The sequence below is a fragment of the Dryobates pubescens genome, chromosome 7 (assembly GCF_014839835.1).
Source record: "Dryobates pubescens isolate bDryPub1 chromosome 7, bDryPub1.pri, whole genome shotgun sequence".
NCBI classification, from domain to species: domain Eukaryota; kingdom Metazoa; phylum Chordata; class Aves; order Piciformes; family Picidae; genus Dryobates; species Dryobates pubescens.
In genome coordinates, this window is record NC_071618.1 from 43,887,057 (window position 1) to 43,910,899 (window position 23,843).

Below are 23,843 nucleotides of genomic sequence, written 5' to 3' on the forward strand. Positions count from 1 at the left end.
CGGCACGAAAGGTAGCATCACTGGAGCAAGGGATGATGTAATTCTCCCTCCGGCCAGTAACTGCCTGCGCTTGCACCGATCCGACTGGCAAAGGGGCGGGGGGGTGGGGGGTGAGCTTGTTTTACTCGTGATCGTATCAGCATCTCCTGACCGCGCACCCCCCTCTTTAAACCCCGCTCCGCTTGTCCCCTCCCCGGGGCGCGGAGGAGGGAAGGGGCTTGGGGGGGTGGAGTGAGGAGAGGCGGGGAGGGGAGCCCCGCGTCCTGTGTGCAGGGTAAACATGCCGGTGAACGCAGCGCCGAGCGGTAAACAAGTCTAAGGTGCCCTCCGCCGCCCGGCAACTTGCTGCGGGCGGGGTGTCGTCCCCCCCGCACGCGCACACACGCACACACACACACACTTCCCTCTAACAAAAGCCCGTTCGTTTAATATCAGCGTCTGCTTTTGTTCGGCGGGCAGCAGCAACCGTCCCCTCTCCCGATCACCTTATTTCACTGTTTTCCCCCCACGTCCAAATCCACGGGTCCTCACGCCCCGTGCCCCGCCACTGCCCAAAGCTCCTTCAACCGTGTGTCGCCCCCGTCGTCTCCCCACAATCCCCGGAGCTACTGGTCCCTCCGGCCCGCTCTCTGGGGCAGCAGGCAGGTAGGCGAGCAAGCAGCCCCCTCCTCCCCTCCCCCCGCCCGCCCCCGTAGAAAAGGCAGTAGCTAAATGGCACTTACTGTCAGAAGAGGAGGAGAGGGGAAGCCCTTCTCTCGGTGCAAAAGCAAAATAGCCACTCGCAGGACGCTGCCAGCATAGGAGACAGCGAGGAAAAAAAAAATAAATTAAAAATCTTCCAGTAGCAGGGGGGTGGGTGGGAAGGAGGGGGAAGGGAGAAGGAGGATTCGCCTCTTAACCGGAGAAAAATAAAATCAAAAATAACCGTGTGTGTCCCCTCCCCGGTTGCCTTTTTTGTGCAGTTTCAGCAAAGCTGCGAGGAAGTTGGTCCTTTTGTTCCACTATTTATAGATTGCGTCAACATTGCGAAAAGGAGAAGGCGGAGCAGTGGCACTTACTCCTCACCAAGGGGTGGTGGTAGAAGATATCGGGGTGGAGGGGCGAGCCAGGGGGAACGAACGACATAGAAGCCCGGCGCATACAAGCGACCTCAGCGCTCTCCCAGCCCGCCGCCGGCGCGGCCCCGAGCACGGGGGATCCGGTCGGTGCGGCGGCGGCAGCGGAGAGAACCGCGCCGCTTCCTCGCCCGGCTGCCGCACAGCACCGCCCCGCGGGCGGCGAGGCGAGGCGCGCCGAACCCAGGGCCCCGGGCTCCGCCGCTCGGTTCGGTGCGCTTCGCCGGTAGACCTTCCACCTCCGTCCCTCCGGTAGAAACCTGTTGCGACCCCCTCGGTTGGGAGCTCCAAGGGGCAGGTGCAGGCACCGTCCAGCCCCGTTTTGTTTCTGAAGGGTTAATTCGGGGAGCCCAAGGGGGAACGTTTTAAAACACGAGGGTTGTGAAAGTTAGAATTCTCTTCTTCTCCGCCACCCGAGAAGGCATGGGGGAGGCTCGGGGTAGGGGGAACCGGTGCTTTTCTGGCCGAAGGCCAATGTTTCTAAACTGAATGTAAACAAAGAAAACTGCAAACACTAGAGGAGGGCCTTCCACCGCCGCCAAGGCTGGGGAACGTGTTCCTAAGCGGGTGCCGAGCTTTGCCCACCCCCTGTTTCCCTCGCGGGCCTGAGCGCCTACGGTCAACCCGGCCACCGCCCTCGGCTGCGGCGGGACGCGGGGAGTTTTCCGCCGGCAGGACGGCGCAGGGTAGCTAGCCTCAGGAAAATCGTGGTGCTTTTTAGTTTTCCTTCCCTTTTTTTTTTTTTTTTTTTTTTTTTTTCCCCCATTTTTTTCCCTTTCGACTCAGTTTTCGGTTGGTTTTTTTTGGGGATTCATTTCGGGTTGTAATTTTTTTCTGGAGAGCGAGGGCTCGCCTCTCCCACCCCGGGAGGCAGAGCCGCCGTGCCCTGGGCGGGCGGAGGCCAGGACGGGGCTTGCCCGAGCCTGCCGGGCGCTCCCGGCTCCGGCCTCGGGGCTCGTGGAGCTGCTGCCTGTAACGTGCTCGGGGAAATATGCATGGGACTCCTGCCCCTTTCTATGTTTAGACGGGGAGGTCCTCGCTTGCCAGCACCAAGGCCGGCAAGGTGTCCCTGAGGGGTTAGAGAGGAAATGGAGAGAAGATAGGTGGAGGCGTTCGTAGCCGTGACACCCGGTTGTGCTGTGGCCCTAAAACTCCCCGTGGTGGACTCGCGGGCCGTGCGTGCCCCCAGCAGAAGTGCAGCCCTCGGACTGGGCGAGGTGTGCGCCATTCCCAACCCTGCTCCTTGCTTTCGTGAAATCTATGGGCGGATGATTTCCCCTCTTAGTTGTGCTTCGTGACAACGGATGCCTTCCCGATGATGATTTTCTGGGGGAAAGTGCGAGTCCCTCGGAAATCTCCCCAAACCGCCCCGCCCCAGCCCACGCACGGCCCCGGCTTGCCGCGGCGCGGGGAGCGCAGGTGATGGCTGGGGAAAGCTCCCACTGAATAAAACAAATTCCATAGTGTGGTTCCTTTCTTGAAGCGTTCCCCCAGATCTCGGGCTTTCCCGCTCGTCTACGGCTTGATGCTTGGCGGCGAGGTCTCCGTCCCACTTCGCTGCTCTTGCGACAGAACACGACGTGAGCTTTCCGCGGGGACTGTGGCTACTCTTTTCCTGCTCTGCTGTGGTTTAAAAACAAAACAAAACAAAGAGGGGGAAAAATAACAAAAGTGATCTGGTTAGAAGACGGACAGCGTTCGGTGTTACTCGAAAAACGGATCGTCTTTCGCGTACAAAACCCGTGGCAAAAGTGAACTCTTTTAATAGCCCTTTAGCTGATCATGTAAAAATTGACTGATGGTGGAAAGTAGCAAATAGCGGTAATAAAGAACAGACCCAAACTTCCTGGAAAGGCTTAAGGCTTCCTGGAAAGAACCGAGCTGTATAGAGAGTAGGTAAGCAATTCACTTGGCTTCTTCTCTGAAAACTTAGAAGGAAATGGGAATAGTTTTTTTACTGCGTGGCTGGGTTTTGTTGTTGGGGGTTTTGTTTGTTTGTTTGTTTTAAACCCAGTTACGAAACAAAATGTTAAAAAAGTAATGTTGTGATGGAACTGGGCGAAGGAGGATAAAAGAAGGAGGTGAAACGCGTGAGCACAGAAGGGCGGGAGCTGCCCGCTTCGCCACGGCCCGGTCGCTCGGAACCGGGGCGGGGATCGGGGGTGTTGAACTTCGGCAAAAGCCACGGCGCTCAGAAATGTTGCAACAGCACTTTGGAAGCCTCTAAAGAAAAGCTGAATTGTTCGAACTTAGGTAACTTAAGGAAACTCGTTATGACCTACATTGCTTTTCTGAGTCAGCAGCCAGCAGCTGCAGCCCCAACCCCGGCAGGTCCGTCTGCGCTGCACCCCGCCCCCGCCTGCTCCAGCCCCCGCCGCACCCCACCCCCCCCCTTCCCTCCTTCCCCCTCTCCTCCCCCCCCGCCCCCCCTCCCCGGACTCGCTGCTTCCCGCGTTACAAATAAACTCGCCTGGATCGAGACGGTTTCACTTCTGCCGTCAGAAATAACGCCTCTGCGTTTTGGGTCTTTTTTTGTTTGTTTGGGATTTTTTGCAGCTTTATGGGCAGAGCAGGGTGCCTGCTTCGGTGGTGGTTTACTGGCTAGTTTGTGAGGGGGAAAGATAATTCAAGGGGGAGGACAAGGGTGGGTTTTTTCCCCCCCCCCCCCGAAGTTTTTCAGAGCTGTACTTTACTTTCCAAAGTGATCCCGATTGTTTCCTTCACCGGGCGATAGATGCCTTACAGCGAAAAGTTCCTACGTGTTGCACACTGCTTTGGATAAAGAAGGAAACTGAAATTCCTATCAAAAGCTTAACAAACAGCTTCCATATTTCTTCTGTAATGTAATATAAAAAACTAGGAACGATTAAGCTCCAAATGTCCACATTCTCAAGGACTCCTAGTTTAATTCAGTTTTCATCAAGCTCGGACAGTTACACCGAGCTTTCATTAAACTCACGGTCAGCATTAGGGGAAGATCCAAGGATGTTTTAAATGTTTTAACATCTTGATTAAAATGATCTGTGCGCGAAGTTAACGCATCACCCCAGATGGGCGAGGGATGGGGAAAACCAGCCAGTCAGCGTTCCTTTATATTCAAAATGACGAAAGAGTCGAACTGACCTCAAAAAAACTCCGCCTTTTGGAAAGAAGTGCTTGCTGCCTCTCCCTTGCCCCCGTCGCCTCCCCCCTAATTCTCACTTCTTACTTTTCGACACACCGTTGACATCATCAGGCAAACTGAAACGACAAAACTCAGCTCAAAATGCCTGGACTTTCCGATCAAGCCTTTACCGGGCTTGCACACTCCTCCGAGAGCTGCTTTTCTTATTATTACCATTATTATTGATACCTTTGTGCAAAGTTTTAGGCTTCTATTGGCCAAGTACGGCAACTCACCGCATTTCAAAATGTGACAGAGAAATCAAATAAAATGTCCTTTCCTTTATTATTTTTTTCCCCCTTTTAAATAAACTTTAACAGCAGTGGTGGGGAGTTGATTTGCTGCTCTTTAGTAAGCACTTTTATCAGCTGTGTGTGTCCTGTAATAGTGATATTTCAGTCTCCCTCCTTAAGAAACCAGCGAAATTTGGAGATAGCGATTGAAAGCACCTTCCCGTTCCCCTAATCAGGAAGGGAGCAAAAAAAACCCTACCGGCTCTGGTTTTGGGGTTTAGAACAAGGTTGTTTCTCTGTGGGGAGATGGTCCGTCTCCCAGCCCCGTGTTCCTGCAGCTGGACACGGGAACGTCTCCGCGGTGAGGCAGCGGGGATGAGCCGCGTTGGCGCAGCCACTCTCGGCTCGGCGTTCGGCGGGTACTGCCAACTATCACCAAATAAAGTCAGTGCCGTCGCCTGCCTGCCTGATTTATTTTTTTTTTCGAAGAACCCCCAAAATTCCCCCGTGGTGTCACGGAAAGAGAGCGGTGGCGGTTGCCACTGCGTAGCTCTCCTTTCTCACAAGCCCCAAATGTCAAATACAGGAGGGAAGTCGAGTGCTTAGGGAGGTTAAAAAAAAAATAAAAGGGGAAAAAAAGAAAGAAAGAAAGAAAAAGAACATTAAAAAAAAAAAAAAGAGAGAAGTATCAGATCTGGCTGGGAAGGAGAGGGATGTGATGAAGGAGAGGGTGAGAAGGATTCTGGCTTTGCCGGGACTGACACAGTCCGTCTCCACTTCCAGCGAGGAGGGAGCGGTTCCCGCATTCCGCTGTCCCCGGCGATGTGCCTGGGAGTTGTATGGGAACCTTGCGGCATCCCGGTGCTGCAGCCCCCGGGGCTCCGCGGGGCAGCCGTGGGGCAGCTCCTGGACCTGCCGCCTCCCCTTGCCCCTAGCTCAAACGCCTCCAGAGTGCTTGGGCAGCCCCGCAACTGGGCGAGGGAGGGCGGTGGAACACCCTCCGTTCCTCCAAATCTATCTCCGTGCGGTCAAGCCCACAGAACGGGCTCAAAAAGCGAGATTTTGGGAAACCTGTGAAGGGAATGGACGTGATCTGCGCGTCGAAGCGAAGCTGTGTAGGATCAACAGCCACAGTTAACCACCAGTCACTTCTACCGAGATGCAGGGGCGTTTTGTTTAGTTTTGTTTTGTTATTCTTTCGGTCTGGAAACTTTTTTGAGGGTATGTCTCGAGCTCCGTAATTTCGCAATTATATTTTCAGGCACTGTTGTCTATATCCAGCGTATGCGACCAAGTTGTTAAAGACTGGCTGATTTTTGCTTGTACCAGCTGGATTGCTTCTGGATTTAATTAACCCCGTGCGCTTCGTCACGTTTCTTTTACCGAACAAACTTATCCGGGCAGCCTGCGGTCAGCTCGGTACTGCTCGGTACTGCAGGACTAAAAAGGTACGATGCACTGTGTGCAACATGGTTGTAGCCTTTCAGGATGTTACCGAGGGTAAATGAAAGTCCCGGAACGGTAAGAGCAAAAAGTCTGGTAGCTGTCCAAGAACAAAATCGTTATTTCTAATTGAGATTGTTGGGGTTTCTCCCCTCCCCCCCCTTTTTTTTTCTTTTCTTTTTCTGTTCTAGCGTAGCTGGAAAGCATCTTTGTCATGTGTAAATTAGTGGAGGTTTTAAAACGTGCTCGTCACGACTGACTGGCCGGAGGATGTATACAGCAAATAATGACAGCTCTTAGCGAAGGACGTGCAGCAATCCGGGTTTTGATAGTGGTGTCCCAGTGACGACTTGTCTCTGCCTGCCCACTTAAAAAAAAAAGGAATAAATTATTTATCTATCTATTTATTTATTTATTTAACTTGAATTATTTGAGTGCCGTGGCCAGGAGCAGGGGGGTGTCATTTCAGAACTGCCCCCGTGGCCAATGACCCACCCTTGACCGGAAAGGGGATGCCGGGCAGGGGGGCCCAGAGCAGGGGGAGCTCGCTTTTTTTTCGGTCGCAAATACTTAGTTTCTCTCCCTTTTCGTTCTCCAGTGCAAAGATTTGGCTGATAATAACCGTGTCTCTGTGTGACAGCTCGCTTTCGTGCCAGGCTCAACATCCAGCTCATCTCTTCGATGACAAGTTTCTCAGCGTCCCGTTTTTTCGAGCACTTCGTTTGAGATGTCTCAAAGCTCGTATTTTAATGTGTGTCCCTCTGTCCTCCTTCTGCCTCAGTGGACCCAGAGCTACCGGCTTCATCTCTTGTCAAACCGCGCGTAGACGCGGGTGTTAATTCAGGTAGCTCGAGCCCTACAGACGACTGTTATCCTACTCTTTGGCATAATTAAATTAATCGATTTTAAATCTCGTCGTTAAAAATCCCCAATGCAAGTATTCGGCACCTTGGGTGCCTGCTGGTTCTTTTATTTCTCCAGTCACGTAAGGAGTTATTTAACATATAAAAAGCAGCGAATAATCACCTCCTCTTAGTAGAAAGTGCACTTAAGCAAAAAAGTTCAGAGACTCGTGAAAAGCTGTCAAAAAGTAGCAAGAACTTATTTATTTATTTATTTCCCAAGTGTAATCGTGTTTTGCACTTGAGGTGGAGGCTTCTCATCTCGGTTATTAACTCCTCCAAGAATGATACTGAGCTCCCGAGGGGCCCGATTCTGTTTCCAGAGCAGTTACCAGTGACTTGGTGGAGTCGGGTGCCGGAGTGGGGGCGTCTGGCACTGAAGCCATGTCACCACTCAGGTCTTGGTCAAGCAACGCGGCGTGGAGAGCCGCTGTAGATCTGCCTTCTCAGGCTACTTTTGCCTTCCGGGAAAATGAGTAGTTACGGTAAAATGTTCAAATTGCTCGGATGGAAACTTTGTGGTGTATTGGAAATAGGACAGAAAAGACAAAGACACCACCTCTAAAAGTAAATTCTGACTTCCTGAAAAGCAAGAAAAACTTTCAGGATCTGGTAGTTAACGACAGTCATTTCTATCCCTCTACGCTGAAACCAGGACGTGTGCGTTTAGGCAAATTGTAGGCTTTCCTTTCCGATCTCCCTTAGGGAGCGGGCGAGCCCTCCTTTAACCACCGCCGGTGCCGGGGTACGTGGCGCCGCCGATGCGCGGTCTGCACCGCTCGCAGTTCTCCCCGCGGGGCAGCGGTCGAGCCTGCCGGCAGCGGGGTCTCCCTGCGGCCGCTATTCGTTTTATCTGGCTCTTTTCGTGCCCCTTTGACCACCTTGTGCCAGGGGTAGAGACTGGGGATCGGTGCCCGCTGTCACCTGCCCTTCACTCCCCGGCCGGGGCAAGCAGTTATGGAGGATGGCAACTACTTTCAGGTCATTAGTGCTTCTTAGTGGGTTTTTGTTTTGTTTTATTGCTTTTCTTTACCAGTCTCTTATCTTTTCCTCGCAGACACAGAGCCAGAGAAAACAGTGGGCGTGCAGCCCGAAGATCTCGCTTTTCCCCTTTCCCCTAAACGCTTCAGTTAAAATATTGGCAGTGTGGCGATTCGTCTCCAGCTATTGCTGCTGGTCAGTATTTACCACCGGGCAGTCATTTGTCTTTTCAGCATTTATTTATCCTTCGAGAGGAACATGCAAAGGAAATTTTGCGTTCGGCCATTTTCTGCAAACTTGACACCCCGAGCCGCACTCGGACTTTCCTGGGGGAGCGGAAGCGTTGCTGGCTTTTCCCTGCGCCCGGCAACTGCAAACACTACAGCCGGGCTGCAAAGCAACTTGTAGATCCCATCGTTAGAGCCTCCGGCGGTTTTTCCTCTCTGTGTCTCTGTGGCAGCACCATGAGTTGTCCCGGAGCACGATTAAACCTTCCCGTGGCCCTGGGACTGTCACTAAGGGGTGCCGAGTACCTCTGTTTTGTGGCTGGTACGCGACGTCGAGCCTCGTCCTAAAGCCACCTGGGGCACGCATTCGAGAAAGATAGGTACCCGCGGAGGAGCTGTGGAAGTGCTGGAACAGTGCTGGTACTGTGCTGGGGCAGTCTACGACTCCGCTGGGGAAGTATGGGACGGTGTTTGGATCGTCTGTGATTGTTCTCGGGCAGTGCTGGGAGAGGTGGGACCGTGCTGGGACAGTCTGAGACTGGTCTGGGACAATTCGGATAGTGCTGGGACTTGCTGGGACGGTGCCGGGACAGCTGGTGCAGGCTGGGAGAGGGCTGCCCCAGGAGGAGCGAACACCCGAGCCGGGCTGGGAGGCGGCAGGACAGGGCAAGGTGGGGGCTGCCTGCAGCACCATCGTCGCACATGGGGCCGGGCCTCGGAGGGGCTGAGCATCTGTCTCGATTTTCCCCGGCCCTCACCGCAGAGCGCCCCGGGCACATCCGGTGCCGCGGCCCCTCTGAAGGGCTGCCCTGCGGGACCTCACCCCGGGTTGTCCTCGCAGCTCTTCCAGGGCTTCTCGCAACCAGCCGCCGCCCCTCCGTGCTCTCCGGTGCCGCCGAGCTGCCGAGCTGCCGTGCTGCGGCATCGCAGTGTCCATATCCCGCATCGCTTCCATGTCGAAATCTGCATCTAACCCACAGCTTGAAGAGACGGCTGGTAACATCAAGCCCTCCAGACTTCTCCACAACTGCACTCAACGCACCTGGTTTCCTATACATCTCCTTCTTGTTTTTTTTTCTCCTTCTGGAGACCTCGGGCCGCCAGTCCACTCCACGCTCCCCGGCTCCGGTTCGCCCATGTGGCTCCCCCGGCTGTTCCCCTTCCCGAACGGTGGCGACTCAAAAGCTTCTGTTGACAGGCCCCGTTCGCCCCGTGGCATAATCGGGCCCGTTAGCTGGAAGATAAAGGGCAAAAGAGAAAAAATTGTCATAAACTCTTTGTTTGTTTGTTTGTTTGTTTGAAACCTTGTTTTTTTGAAAGCAGACTTATGTTGGCATCTCAGCTGTGGCCTTTTCGAGCTTCCAAGAAGGCTGAGATCTGCTGGAGTACCTTATGTATTTGTGGGTGTGAGACAATGGCTCCAGGAGAATGATTTAGACTTGCTGTAGAGAGTTATATGGAGACTTATATCAAAGATTATCAAGATTCATCTGCTGAAATTACAAATGATTTGCAGTCTGTAAAAGTGTTTTCTTGATTACTTTTGACTTAGAGATAGATATAAAATGCAGTTCTTCCTTGGTCACGTGCATGTAAAGGATCAAAGTCATTAAAGATACATGTTTTGAACAGTCCCACAGGACACCTTTAATCACTGGTGAAATGTTATTTGACTTGGCAATGGTGCAGCGGGGATTGGACTAATCAAGATGTAAATTAAGAGCAAACAGAGAAAAAAAATGTTTCTTTGCATACATCTGGATGTGTGTTTCCTCATTTTAGTAGGTTAATTGTTATTATTACTCATAAATTAATCAGTGCTCCAGAGGGAACTCAGGGAAGGGTAACCAAAATGATTAATGTACTAATAGGCTAATGTATGGAGAAACTTTGTTCAGTATCTGTAATCTTACATCTGCATAGATGGGGATGAAAATAATTTGGGTAATGAAAGGTCTGTGTTTGTGGCTAGAGGGATTGGCAATGTGTAAATGAGAATAGAATGGAATGGAATGGAATGGAATAGAATGGAATGGAATAGACTAGACTAGAATGGAATAGAATGGAAGAGAGTAGAATGGAAGAGAAGAGAAGAGAAGAGAAGAGAAGAGAAGAGAAGAGAAGAGAAGAGAAGAGAAGAGAAGAGAAGAGAAGAGAAGAGAAGAGAGGAGAGAAGAGAGAAGAGAAGAGAAGAGTATGTATTCTAAAAAAAAAAAAAAAAAAAAAAAAAAAGAAGAGAAGAGAAGAGAAGAGAAGAGAAGAGAAGAGAAGAGAAAAGAGAAGAGAAGAGAAGAGAAGAGAAGAGAAGAGAAGAGAAGAGAAGAGAAGAGAAGAGAGGAGAGAAGAGAGAAGAGAAGAGAAGAGAAGAGAAGAGAAGAGAAGAGAAGAGAGAAGGGGAGGGGAGGGGAGGGGAGGGGAGGGGAGAGGAGGGGAGGGGGAGGAGAGGAGAGGAGAGGAGAGGAGAGGAGAGGAGAGGAGAGGAGGGGAGGGGGGAGGAGAGGAGGGGAGGGGGGAGGAGAGGAGAGGAGAGGAGAGGAGAGGAGAGGAGAGGAGAGGAGAGGAGAAGAGGAGAGGAGAGGTTCAGAGAGGTTCAGAGAGGAGAGGTTCAGAGAGGTTCAGAGAGGAGAGGTTTGGAGAGGAGAGGAGAGGTTCAGAGAGGAGAGGTTCGGAGAGGAGAGGAGAGGTTTGGAGAGGAGAAGGGAGAGGAGGGGAGGGGAGGGGAGGGGAGGGGAGGGGAGGGGAGGGAGGGGAGGGAGAGGAGGGGAGGGGAGAGGAGGGGAGGGAGGGGAGTGGGAGGGGAGAGGAGAGAAGAGAAGAGAAGAGAAGAGAAGAGAAGAGAAGAGAAGAGAAGAGAAGAGAAGAGAAGAGGAAGAGAAGAGAAAAGAGAAGAGAAGAGAAGAGAAAAGAGAAGAGAAGAGAAGAGAAGAGAAGAGAAGAGAAGAGAAGAGAAGAGAAGAGAAGAGAAGAGAAGAGAAGAGAAGAGAAGAGAAGAGAAGAGAAGAGAATAGAATTAACAAGCTCTTGCTGAAGGGATCACTCTCACTAGCAATGCTCAGCCTAGAATTCAAGTAGGTCTGGAATTGCTGCTGCAAGGTATGCAAATTATATAGAGAAATGAGATTTCAGAAGGTTTACATGCCTGGCCTGTGGTATTATCTAACTCCACCTGACTTAATGTGCAACTACATTCTTGTCACTCTTCTGAGAAGCCAGATTTTCTCACATATTTCACAGCAAATATGTGAAGCACCTGAACTTTGTATCCTGCTTTAGAGTCTAGGTCCCTGAAATCTGGATATTGTGGCATCTAACTTACAGCTAGTGTACTGGTAATGTCTCTTTTGCCTTACATTACAGTTATTCTTCCCCAGAAGGAAACAACAGGGCACTGGGGAGAACAGCTGGAGGAGAAGAATGTGTTGTCAAGATTGGCATTTCTTCACTTTAATAGGCATTCCTTAGTTTTTGGTTTTATCAGCTGTTACACCCTGTTCCTGTTTGTGTGTGGCCTACTCTGTTTATAAGCTTTCTTGGGTAAGATAAGTGTTGGGCAGTCTAGAAGCCATGTAACTCAATTACAGTCATAATGGAGAGCTGAAGCATGCTTGTAAAATGTGACAGTCTTGCCTTAGCCATGATGGCTATGCTGTATGGAAAGGAAATCTTGTTAGTTGTTAAGAGCATGCCAGTGTCAAATGATACTCAGAAAGTATTTGCTCATCACAAAGTTGTCACCTTTTTTTCCTAAGTAAATGCAGCTTGCCTTTTATTCCAGCTCAAGTGAGTGGTTCAGCTGTGTGTGACACTGCAAAAACTGCACCCAAGTTAACACAATCAACACATCTTTGTACAGACCCTAGCTTTCCACAGGTAGCACACAACCATTCCTAGCACACATCAGCTATCTCTGATTTCAGGAAAGGGACCAGCAACACCCAATCCAGAAGTTTTCCACATCTATCTGAGAGCATCTTGAATTGTTTGGGTTTTGGGTAGCTCAGATGGGATCATAGGCCAGATATTGTCTGTGATTCTCGCACACCTCAGTCCTGTTTGAATAGTTCTTATTTCAGTGTCTGAAGGGGGCTACAAGAAGGCTGGGGAGGGACTGCTCAGGATCTCAGGGAGTGATAGGACTAGGGGGAATGGAATGAAGCTGGAGGTGGGGAGATTCAGGCTGGAGGTGAGGAGGAAGTTGTTCCCTATGAGAGTGGTGAAGCCCTGGAATGGGTTGTCCAGGCAGGTGGTTGGGGCCCAGTCCCTGGAGGTGTTTAAGCCCAGGCTGGCTGAGGCTCTGGCCAGCCTGATCTAGTGTGGGGTGTCCCTGCCCATGGCAGGGGGGTTGGAACTGATCCTTGTGGTCCCTTCCAACCCTGACTGATTCTGTGACTCTATGATTCTTGTTGCATTGTAGGAGGTAAATATCTGAGTAGCTTTACATTTTTAGGCTTTTTTTTTGGGGGGGAGGCATTTTGTCAAAGATGTCTCATTGCACCTATAAATGTCCATTTACTAGAAAGTAACCCTGGATGACAATATCCTGCTTGTAATGAGGGATTTCAGCTGTTCTGGTCCAGTGTACTGCACTGACTGCAATGCACTGCGCTGCACTGTTAGAGAGCTGTGCTGCGTTTTGTTTGTAATTGGCAGGAGGGGAGAGTATTGTAAAAATAAATCTGCTAGCTCCTGAGAACAAGAGGGGAGGATCAGTCTGTTGAAAAGGTACTTAGAGCCTCTAAGATTAAATCCATATAAATTCATTTGGAAGGAAAGAGAGGAACTCTCAGAAACAGTGGAAGAAATTATGGGGAAAAGTGGAATGGCAGGGCACAGCAAGAATGAGAGGGGTTGTGTCTGAGATGCCTAGAATCATATGTAAGTCAGTACAGAGTACAGTCATTCTGCCCTGGACTCAGCACTGGTTAGGCCACACCTTGAGTCCTGTGTCCAGTTCTGGGCCCCTCAGTTTAGGAAAGATGTTGAGTTGCTGGAAGGTGTCCAGAGAAGGGCAACAAAGCTGGGGAGGGGTTTGAAGCTGGGGTTGCTTAGCCTGCAGAAGAGGAGGCTCAGGGGAGACCTTCTTGCTCTCTACAACTCCCTGCAGGGAGGTTGTAGCCAGGTGGGGGTTGGTCTCTTCTCCCAGGCACCCAGCACCAGAACAAGAGGACACAGTCTCAAGCGTCTCTTCTCCCAGGCACCCAGCACCAGAACAAGAGGACACAGTCTCAAGCTGTGCCAGGCTAGGAAGAAATTCATCCCAGAAAGAGAGATTTGCCATTGAAATGTGCTGCCCAGGGAGGTGGTGGAGTCACCATCCCTGGAGGTGTTTAGGAAGAGCCTGGATGAGGCACTTGGTGCCATGGTTTAGTTGATTAGGTGGTGTTGGATGATAGGTTGGACTTGATCATCTTGAAGGTCTTTTCCAACCTGGTTAATTGTATCCTATCTTCTCCTCTCCTCTTCTCTTCTCTCCTCTTCTCTTCTCTCCTCTTCTCTCCTCTTCTCTTCTCTTCTCTTCTCTTCTCTTCTCTTCTCTTCTCTTCTCTTCTCTTCTCTTCTCTTCTCTTCTCTTCTCTTCTCTTCTCTTCTCTTCTCTTCTCTTCTCTTCTCTTCTCTTCTCTTCTCTTCTCTTCTCTTCTCTTCTCTTCTCTTCTCTTCTCTTCTCTTCTCTTCTCTTCTCTTCTCTTCTCTTCTCTTCTCTTCTCTTCTCTTCCACACAGAGTCCTTCCCATAACAGAGAATACCTTCCCAGAAGCCCTCACTGCAGAATTGTAATTCATACTACTCTGAATGTGTTTTATCATGAAGAATGCAATAGTTTAAAGAGTTCAAAATATGTTGCTTATTGCTATCACATGGGTATGCACCATAATTGCATCATCTGATTGAAGAACCAGACAAGGCTAATTAGCAGAATTGGGTTTTTTAACAGTAGCTCTGACTGTTCTCCTGCCAGAATTGCTGCCCTTAAAGAGCTTTCTGGAATACATATGTGCACTTGCCACTCTTACTACAAAAGTCATCTACTGGGAAAGTTTGTGATTGTCTCTACTTCTTCCTTTTGCAGCCCTAGATCTGTGAGGAAGGAAAATAAGCATGTCATGTGAAAACCCCCTAAAGTTTGTACTTGATGTTTTAACTTCCCTTTGCAAGGCAGCTGCTGCCTTTGCACGTGTGGGAATCTGGTGAGCCATACAATCTGAGGCTGAGGATTTCTATTCACTAGGGATTAGCTGAACTGTTTTCCTGAATCAGTCACCAGATCTGGATTCCAAATTAACAAAGTGGTGCTGAGCAATAATGTAGGCTCTAGGTAGCAGCTTTGCTAATTTATTCGATGACAGCATTCTAAAAGCAGGCTGTACGACTGCCTTCACTTTCGTGCAGTGAACTCTGAGAGCTGTAGGACGTAGGGGATTTATAACAAGTAAAAAAGCTCAGGTTCATTCAGCTCCAAGGGTGCTGAATGAGAAATGATGGCCTCAGCACAATTACTGTAAACACAGCTACTCACAACAAGAAGTTTAGAAGATGCAGAATGACTGTGTCCTAGAAAATGCTGTTAGAAGGGGCCTTGGAGATCACTGAACCTCCCCCTGTGCCCTGGTTACCCTCTGTCCTTCTCTTTTGCCCATTTGTCGAGCCTGTTCCTGGAGACATCCAGGGATGGAGAGTTCTTAACAGCCCTCATGCAATCTGGGCCAGCATTTAAAAATCCTTCATGTTGGAAATCTTTTATTGGTGTGTTTTATATAGTGAGTTCTGGGCCCCTCAGTTTAAGAAGGACACTGAGACTCTTGAACGTGTCCAGAGAAGGGCAGCAAGGCTGGGGAGAGGCCTTGAGCACAGCCCTGTGAGGAGAGGCTGAGGGAGCTGGGGTTGCTTAGCCTGGAGAAGAGGAGGCTCAGGGGTGACCTCATTGCCCTCTACAACTACCTGAAAGGTGGTTGTAGCCAGGAAGGGATTGGTCTCTTCTCCCAGGCAACCAGCAGCAGAACAAGGGGACACAGTCTCAAGCTGTGCCAGGGGAAGTTTAGGCTCGAGGTGAGGAGAAAGTTCTTCACTGAGAGAGTCATTCATCATTGGGATGTGCTGCCCAGGGAGGTGGTGGAGTCCCCATCCCTGGAGGTGTTCAAGAGGGGATTGGTTTTGGCACTTGGTGCCATGGTCTAGTCATGGGGTTTGTGGTGTCAGGTTGGACTTGATGATTCTCGAGGTCTCTTCCAACCTTGGCAATACTGTGATACTGTGATACTGTGTGATCTGTAGACTAAACCATGTGGCCCTTTTGCTTTCTTTCTATAGATGGCATAATTATTTTAATTTTTTTTTTTCACCTGTGCCAATTCTCCTCTCTTTTCTGAACTCTCTCCAGGTTCTCTTTTCCCATATCTCAAACTCCACTCGCTATTCAGCTAAGAGTTCATAGTATCATAGTATCAGTCAGGGTTGGAAGGGACCACAAGGATCAGCTAGTTCCAACCCCCCTGCCATAAGGATCAGCCAGTTCCAACCCCCCTGCCATGAGCAGGGACACCCCACACTAGATCAGGCTGGCCAGAGCCTCATCCAGCCTGGGCTTAAACACCTCCAGGGCCAGCCCCCCAACCACCTCCTTGGACAACCCATTCCAGGGCTTCACCATTCTCCTGGAGAAGAACTTCCTCCTCACCTCCAGCCTGAATCTCCCCACCTCCAGCTTCATTCCATTCCCCCTAGTCCTATCACTGCCTGAGATCCTGAGCAGTCCCTCCCCAGCCTTCTTGTAGCCCCCTTCAGATACTGGAAGGCCACAATGAGGTCACCTGGGAGCCTTCTCTTCTCCAGATTGAACAGCCCCAACTCCTTCAGTCTGTCCTCACAGGAGAGGTGCTCCAGCCCTCTGCTCATCCTTGTGGCCCTTCTCTGGACCCCTTCCAGCACCTCCAGATCCCTCTTGGAATAGGGGCTCCAGAACTGGAGGCAGGACTCCAGGTGGGGTCTCAGCAGAGCTGAGCAGAGGGGGAGAATCCCCTCCCTGGCCCTGCTGGCCACACTTCTCTTGCTGCAGCCCAGGATCTGATTGGCTTTCTGGGACACTGAGAGCTCCTGGTGAGCTTCTCCTCCCCCAGCACCCCCAAGGCTCTCTCCTCAGGGCTGCTTTCCAGCCAGTCCCTGCCCAGCCTGGATTTGTGCCTGGGATTGCCTCCACCCAGCTGCAGGACCCTGCCCTTGGTCTTGTTGAACCTCCTGAGGCTGGCTTGTGCCCACCTCTCCAGCCTGTCCAGGTCCCTCTGGATGGATCCCTTCCCTCCAGCCTGTCTGCTGCACCACACAGCTTGGTGTCATCAGCAACCCTGCTGAGGCTGCACTCAGTGCCACTGTCCATGGCATCCACAAAGATGTTGACCAAGCCTGGTCCCAGGACTGATCCCTGAGGGACTCTGCTTGTCCCTGGCCTCCACTGGGACATGGAGCCATGGACAGCCACCCTTTGGGTGCAGCCATCAAGCCAGTTCTGTATCCATCTAGTGGTCACCCATCACACCCCTGTGTCACCAGCCTGGAGACCAGGCTGTGGGGTGGGACAGTGTTGAAGGCTTTGCTCAGGTCCAGGCAAACGACATCAGTTGCTCACCCCTCAGCTATTGATGCTGTCACCTGTTCAGAGAAGGCCACCAGGTTTGTCAGGCAGGGTTTGCTACTTCTTGCTACTGCTGAAGCTGTAGACTGCTCAAGTCTCCCAAAGGCTCTTTATGTATCCCACAGTGGGGTTTGCTTTTTATTTTCCCTTGCAGCAGTGCAGTTGATTATATTCTGGCTGTTTTGGCTTCTTTCTAAGGGGCTACTGCCTTATCAATTCTGTGTTTGTGCAGTGTGAAAGTGCAGGGCTTTCTGTATGTTCTTATTGATTTCCCACTTATTTGTAAGAGTGTTTTTCCCATTTGTCAGGATCATCTGAATTTCTGTCTTCCAGGGAGCTGGCAGCCTCTGTTGACATGGGATTATCTGCAGTAATGAATAAGCACATTTTATCTTCCCTCATTCAGGTCGTTAATGGAAATATTGAGAAGCCCCAAATTTAGCACAGATTCCTAGGGAATACTGCTCTGTACATCCTTCCACTTCAATAATTAACCATTGATAAATGCTTCTAGTGAATGACTTCATAGCTGGTTTGTACTTATCCTGTACTAGTTTCTGCTGCAGCGTGTTTCTCTGTCTTAGGTAGAAGAATAATATGTGTCAGTGTCAAAAACAGTCAAGATATGACACCTCCTGCTTCTTCCATCTGTTACTCACTTGCAAAAGGAAACTAGATTAGTATGTCACCACCTAGTCTTAGCCAGAAAAGACTATATATGCCTGATTGAAACCTTTATGAGGCCTGGAGCAGCAGTTCCCGAGCTGTGGCCTCAAGTGGAGGCACTGCCCCTAAGGGGAGGCACCAACCTGACTGAAACCAAACCGGGGAAGTGCGGCTCACAAGCTGAAGTACATCTGTCAGGGTTAATGTGGTGTCACAGTGGGGGCAGCGAGGCTGCTAGAGCAATCTGATGTCAGACACTGCCTTAAAGCCTTTTTCCATCTGTCTTTTCTATAGGTGAGTGTGGTGTCTTGCTATGTGCTGCAAAAGAAAAACACTTGGGTCTCTGGGACACACCAGAAGCAAAACAAACCATTAAAGTATGACTTTCACTCAGGTAAGTGATGAAAATGCACAGAAGATGTGATGTAGAGGAGCCAGGGAAATGTAACGTGCAGCCAGAGAGCCGAACCTGACAGTCATGAACTCGACCATCCTTGGCAGAACGTGCCAAGAGGAAACAAACAACAGCAAAAACTTGGTACACACTAATATAATTTGTCTTTAGAGGTATACAGCAAATAGAATAGAATAGAATAGAATAGAATAGAATAGAATAGAATAGAATAGATCAGGTTGGAAGAGACCTTCAAGATCATTGCATCCAACCCATCAACCAACCCAACCCACCTAAACAGCTAACCCATGGCACCAAGCACCCTATCAAGTCTCCTCCTGAACACCTCCAGGGATGGTGACTCCACCACCTCCCTGGGCAGCACATTCCAATGGCCAATCTCTCTTTCTGGGAAGAACTTCTTCCTAACCTCCAGCCTAAACCTCTCCTGGCACAGCTTGAGACTGTGTCCTCTTGTTCTGGTGCTGGTTGTCTGTGAAACACAAAACACTGAGGCTGACTGAGCTGTCGCAGCTGGCATTGCAGCTGGCACTGCATAGGCAGTGAAAGTTGAACTCTCAGAAGTGTAACTGATTTTGGGTTTTAGATCTTCACCATCTTCCCATTCACTGACAAAATTAATCTTCAAGGAACACAATGTCCCAACAGTTTTGTTTGATACTATATCTACATTTCCTCCTTCTGCCCCAGATGATATTGATGTTCTCAGATGATATCATAGAATCAGTCAGGGTTGGAAGGGACCACAAGGATCAGCTAGTTCCAACCCCCCTGCCATGGGCAGGGACACCCCACACTAGATCAGCCTGGCCAGAGCCTCAGCCAGCCTGGGCTTAAACACCTCCAGGGCCAGCCCCCCAACCACCTCCCTGGACGACCCATTCCAGGGCTTCACCACTCTCCTGGGGAAGAACTTCCTCCTCACCTCCAGCCTGAATCTCCCCACCTCCAGCTTCATTCCATTCCCCCTAGTCCTATCACTACCTGAGATCCTGAGCAGTCCCTCCTCAGCCTTCTTGTAGCCCCCTTCAGATACTGGTAGGCCACAATGAGGTCATCTCAGAGCCTTCTCTTCTCCCGACTGAACAGCCCCTACTCCTTCAGTCTGTCCTCACAGGAGAGGTGCTCCAGCCCTCTGCTCATCCTCGTGGCCCTTCTCTGGACCCCTTCCAGCACCTCCAGATCCCTCTTGGAATAGGGGCTCCAGAACTGGATGCCCTGGTCCACCAGCACCCCCAAGTCTCTCTCCTCGGGGCTGCTTTCCAGCCAGTCCCTGCCCAGCCTGGATTTGTGCCTGGGATTGCCTCGTATCTGGACTAGATTCATTCTAGAAGTGAAAGTCCTTTCTTTGGCTTTGCAGTTGGCTGCAGGAAGTATTTTTGATCCTAGGGTGCACTGGAGAGCTACAATCCAGCCAAACCTCATTGTGTCTTTGTTGTCAGGAAAAAAAAATGATCTATCAAAGCCCATTTGGTGGGAACTTCAACGAGACACTCCTGAGTGCTGATTCTTTGTTATTTTCTCATTATGTGGTTCCTGGGTTTCTAAAGGTCCTGACATACATTCTTCACCAATAAGAAAAAAAAATCCCTCCTCATGAGACTGAAGCATATTGCTTTTATCTGTAATGGAGCCACGCTTGAGCATCTGTCAGCATGTTCACTAAATCATGTGTCAATGAAATGCACATTTTGAGTAGCCATTACCTCAGCTCAGGGATAAATAAAGTCCAAGCTTTTATGTCTAGTCCTCCATATTATTTTTAGGTGGATAGGGTAACACTGAGGCCACATCTTACATTTATTCTGAAGGTGGTTTCACATTTTTCATTAATTATTGCATCCACTTGCCAATATGTTTTTTTTTTCCCCCTCTCCATGACCCAGTTCACCAGCAGAGGGATCAAAATGTTGATCCTTCTTGAACATACTGCCTTAGCCAGGCAAGCCTTTGCTACAGATCTGTGGTGCTCTTTGAGCTGAAACCACCTGTGCTGTTCAGGATCAAATCTAAAAAGATGTAGCCTTAAACTGAAACTCATCCCAAATGAGCCAACAAGCTTTATCAGAGCCACATTTAGTGTTACCACTTGAGATAGAACAGAACAGAATAGAACAGAATAGAATAGAACAGAACAGAATAGAATAGAAGAACAGAATAGAATAGAACTAAGCAGGTTGGAAAAGACCTCAGAGATCATCAAGTCCAACCTAGCACCCAACACCATCTAATCAACTCAACCATGGCACCAAGTGCCTCATCCAGGCTCTTCCTAAACACCTCCAGGGATGGTGACTCCACCACCTCCCTGGGCAGCACATGTCAATAGCAAACCTCTCTTTCTGGGATGAATTTCTTCCTAGCCTGGCACAGCTTGAGACTGTGTCTTCTTGCTCTGTTGGTGGTTGCCTGGGAGAAAAGACCAACCCCCACCTGGCTACAACCTCCCTTCAGGTAGCTGTAGACAGCAAGAAGGTCTCCCCTGAGCCTCCTCTTCTCCAGGCTAAGCAACCCCAGCTCCCTCAGCCTCTCCTCACAGGGCTGTGCTGCAGACCCCTCCCCAGCTTTGTTGCCCTTCTCTGGACACATTCAAGTGTCTCAATGTCCTTCTTAAATTGAGGGGCCAAAAACTGGACACAGGAGTCAAGGTGTGGCCTAACCAGTGCTGAGCACAGGGATCCCCCAGCCCATCTCAAGGCACATGCAACTAGTGCACAAGGCACTGCCACAGCATGTGCTGGCAGAGTTCCAGTAGCTGAAGGCTGCAGAGGCACCATGCAGTCACTGATGCTCACATCTACCAAGCAGTGCTTGTGATGGTAGCACAAAGGCTTGAGGGACATTGGTTTTTCAGGCTTTATTCCAAAGAGTAGCTCTCATTTTCTGGTGTGGCTTCATTCCTAATAAAACACCCAGAAAGAGTTTCACAGGTGCCAGGGCTTGAAGAAAGAAGCGTGGGTGCCTTCATCACTGTAATTCTTTGATATGTTCTTTGTATATGGCTCTCACAACCAGTCCTTCTCTCTCCTAGGTGGAAGGAAGGCTTGTCATGTGGACTGAGAGCTGCTGAAGAACTGGGTGGTGCTCTGTTTATGTGGTTGTGGGATAAAAAGCAGAAGTGAACAGGTCATGCATACACCTTGCTGTGGAGCAACATTAGAATCATTCCAATTCTTGTGCTGAAGACAGATGTGCATTTGGAGTGGTTTTTACCTGCATAAAGCATCCCACAGTGTCACAGCTGTAGTGAAGTCAGTGACCCTGCATATTGTTCCCAGAATCAGACAATCACAGAATGTTAGGGGCTGGAAGGGACCTCGAAAGTTCATCCAGTCCAACCACCCTGCCAGAGCAGGGTCACCTATACCAGATCACACAGGAACACATCCAGGTGGTTCTGGGTATCTCCTTGTAAAACACTTGATATGAAACACAGTGCTGTGTCTCTGCTGAGTGCTCTCATTGTTACTATCATTAGCATCAAAGAGTCTATGGTAGCTAACACATCTAAGTGCCAGGTTCTACGCATTGGCCACAACAACCCCATGCAGTGCTACAGGCTGGGGTCAGAGGGGCTGGAGAGCAGCCAGGCAGAAAGGGACCTGGGCATACTGGTTGATAGCAGCTGAGCATGAGCCAGCAGAGTGCCCAGGTAGGCAAGAAGGCCAAGGGCATCCTGGCCTGGATCAGGAAGAGTGTGGCCAGCAGGAGCAGCGAGGTCATTCTGCCCTGTGCTCAGCACTGGTCAGGCCACACCTTGAGTCCTGTGTCCAGTTCTGGGCCCCTCAGTTTAGGAAAGATGTTGAGATGCTGGAAGGTGTCCAGAGAAGGGCAACAAAGCTGGGGAGGGGTTTGGAACATAGCCCTATGAGGAGAGGCTGCGGGAGCTGGGGTTGCTTAGCCTGGAGAAAAGGAGGCTCAGGGGAGACCTTCTTGCTGTCTCCAACTCCCTGAAGGGAGGTTGTAGCCAGGTGGGGGTTGGTCTCTTCTCCCAGGCAACCAGCACCAGAACAAGAGGACACAGTCTCAAGCTGTGCCAGGGGAAGTTTAGGCTGGATGTTAGGAAGAAGTTCTTCCCAGCAAGAGAGATTTGCCATTGGAATGTGCTGCCCAGGGAGGTGGTGGAGTCACCATCCCTGAAGGTGTTTAGGAAGAGCCTGGATGAGGCACTTGGTGCCATGGTTTAGTTGATCAGATGGTGTTGGGTGCTAGGTTGGACTCGATGATCTCCAAGGTCTTTTCCAACCTGGTTAATTCTATTGTATTAATATGAATCATGATTTATTTTTTTCATAGGAATTAAACCTTGTGAGAAATCAGAACCAGGATTTGGGTTGCATGCTGCTCACTTTTCTTTATTAACCCAGTGATATATAGCAAGATTACATGCCAGCCCACAAAAGCCCTTCAGAGTTGTTATTTTAAACCTGTATCAATGAAGAGTTTATTCTGGAGCCTTTCAAATGTCTATGCATGTGCATTATATACATTTATACTATATATATATATAGAGAGAGAGAGTGTAGTGACAAAATCAGTAGTTTAATCCATTTTATGGGTCCAGCCTGGAGTTCTGCCTACAGGAACTTGTGTGTGGTCACGGAGGCTTGCATATTTTCGAACTCTAAGTTGGCCTAATAAAAGATATCAGACTACAGTGCTTGCTTTGTCAGCCCTGTTTGGCTGTTTCAAAATGCCTTGCAAGATTAATTTTTGCATTTTTAACATAAAAACTCAGAAAAAAAAAAGAAGAAAAAAAAAGGAAAAGAAGAGAAAAAAAAAGAAAAGAGAAAAAAGAAAAGAAGAAAAAAAAAGGAAAGAAAAAAGAAAAAAGGAAAAGAAGAAAAGAAAAGGAAAAGAAGAGAAAAAAAAGAAAAGAAGGAAAAAGAAAAGAAGAAAAAAAAGGAAAGAAAAAAGAAAAAAAGGAAAAGAAGAAAATAAAAGGAAAAGAAGAGAAAAAAGAAAAGAAGGAAAAAGAAAAGAAAAAAAGGAAAGAAAAAAGAAAAAAGGAAAAGAAGAAAATAAAAGGAAAAGGAGGAAAAAAGAAAAGAAGAAAAAAGGAAAGAAGAAAAATAAGAAAAGAAGAAAAAAGAAAAAAGAAAATAAGAAAAAAGAAAAGAAGAAAAAAGAAAATAAAAAAAGAAAAAAAGAAGAAAAAGAAAAGAAAAAAGAAAAGAAAAAATAGAAGAAAAAAGAAAAGAAAAAATAGAAGAAAAAATAAAAGAAGAAAAAAAAGAAAAGAAAAAAGAAAAGAAGAAAAAAGAGAAGAAAAAATAAAAAAAAAAGAAAAGAAAAAAAAGAAAAAAGAAAAGAAGAAAAAATAAAAGAAGAAAAAGAAAAGAAGAAAAAAGAAAAGAAGAAAAAAGAAAAAAGAAAAAAAGAAAAATAAAAGAAGGAAAAAAGAAAAAAGAAAAGAAGAAATGAAAAAAGAAAAGAAGAAAAAAATTTTTAAAAAGAAGAAAAAAAGGAAAAAATAAAAGGAAAAAAAAGAAGAAAAAAAAAGAAAAGAAGGAAAAAAAAGAAAAGAGGAAGAAGTGTTTACTTACTGCAAGGAGTTGATTCCCTGTTAATGACCCTGCAGGAGGCTTGTGCCCAGGCTGCAGAGTGTTGCCAGTTTGATGCATGTTCATGTTACAGGAGATGAAAATGTGAAGTTTTACCATCTTGAGGATTTTGTTTTCCTAAGGAGGATTGGTTAGAAAAGAAACACCCCACCTTTAAGCAATCATCCTGCGTGTTTGATGGTGGAAATTAGTATGACTGTTTCTGGCAGGGGAATGATGTGATGTGGTTATGTGTTTCTGTTTTCACTGCCTGCTCAGTATTGGCCTTTTACAAATAGAGATTACCCATGCCGCTGGAAGGAATTTACAGCTCTGCCCCCCTTGTCTAGCTGAGTGTTACAGCCCCTTTTTTGTACTTCAGGTTACACATCCTTCCCACTGTATTTTTCTGACAGCAAAAGGAAATGTCTGTGGACTGAGATCCTGACAACCTGTGAGCTTTACTATTTAATTGGATGAAATGAGTATTATTTCCCACTTACCTTGATTTCCTGTGCGGTGAAAATCTTGC

At 48.7% G+C, this 23,843-nt stretch overlaps 1 long non-coding RNA gene across 1 annotated transcript in view; it reads right to left on the reverse strand.

The window, feature by feature from the left end:
* LOC128897340 (uncharacterized) overlaps window positions 1-1,195 on the reverse strand; it is a 67,458-nt gene extending 66,263 nt beyond the window's left edge. Inside the window, exon 1 of the long non-coding RNA XR_008462347.1 lies at window positions 723-1,195. This is a non-coding gene — a long non-coding RNA (uncharacterized LOC128897340). The remainder of the gene's footprint in view (window positions 1-722) is intronic.
* Between the last annotated feature and the right edge of the window lie 22,648 nt (window positions 1,196-23,843).